The following is an 885-nucleotide window of genomic DNA, read 5'->3' as shown; positions in this document are numbered from 1 at the left end:
CTAAATCTCTTTCCAAAATGTATTTTTAGAGGGTGATGGAGCTGGATGCTGATGATGACCATCACAAATTCATATATTTGGATGAGGCAGGTTTTAATCTGGCCAAGACAAGGAGGAGAGGTCGGAATTTCATTGGCCAGCGGGCAACCATCCAAGTACCTGGACAACGTGGGGCCAACATTACCATGTGTGCGGCTATATCAGAAGATGGTGTGGTGGGACGCAGACCTCATATTGGACCATATAATGCAGCTCTCCTTGTCACCTTTCTTGATGAGCTCGAACAGGTTTGTAGAGCTGAAGGTGTGACCTATGTCATTGTCTGGGACAATGTCAGGTTCCATCATGCTCATGTGGTGCAAGCATGGTTTCAGGCCCATGCACAATTTACCACCCTGTATTTACCCCCATACTCCCCCTTCCTTAACCCGATTGAGGAATTTTTCTCCGCATGGAGATGGAAGGTTCATGATAGGCACCCTCATGAACAAGTCACTCTTCTCCAGGCCATGGATGACGCCTGCAATGACATCACAGCAGACCAGCGTCAGGCCTGGATTCACCATGCCCGAAGGTTTTTTCCAAGATGTTTGGCTAATGAAAACATCCATTGTGATGTAGATGAGAACCTGTGGCCAAATCCACAACACAGAGTTGATGACAATGTAGAAGTACAGTAATCACTGCTGTTTTATTTCTTACAGTGCAAGCAAGTTGAGGAACACTGCATTTGATGGTTTACAGTACTGTCTTTTCTTTTCTATTTCATTGTATTTGATGGTTTACAGTACTGTCTTTTCTTTTCTATTTCATAGCTAATTACTGTATTTTTGCTTTGATTAAAATATAAACCAATGTTGTGATTGTACTGTAGTGTTTTGCATC

The 885-nt window shown here is 43.1% G+C and overlaps 1 long non-coding RNA gene across 1 annotated transcript in view; it reads left to right on the top strand.

Moving 5' to 3' along the window:
* Positions 1-54, top strand: part of LOC143745626 (uncharacterized) — an 810-nt gene extending 756 nt beyond the window's left edge. Inside the window, exon 3 of the long non-coding RNA XR_013206045.1 lies at positions 30-54. This is a non-coding gene — a long non-coding RNA (uncharacterized LOC143745626). The remainder of the gene's footprint in view (positions 1-29) is intronic.
* Positions 55-885: the final 831 nt, after the last annotated feature.

Source organism: Siphateles boraxobius, unplaced genomic scaffold (assembly GCF_051911475.1).
Source record: "Siphateles boraxobius isolate OS27281-9 unplaced genomic scaffold, OSU_SipBor_1 208, whole genome shotgun sequence".
Classification (NCBI taxonomy): Eukaryota; Metazoa; Chordata; class Actinopteri; order Cypriniformes; family Leuciscidae; genus Siphateles; species Siphateles boraxobius.
The sequence above is the reverse complement of the archived record's forward strand: the minus strand, read 5'-3'. Positions and strand labels throughout refer to the sequence as shown.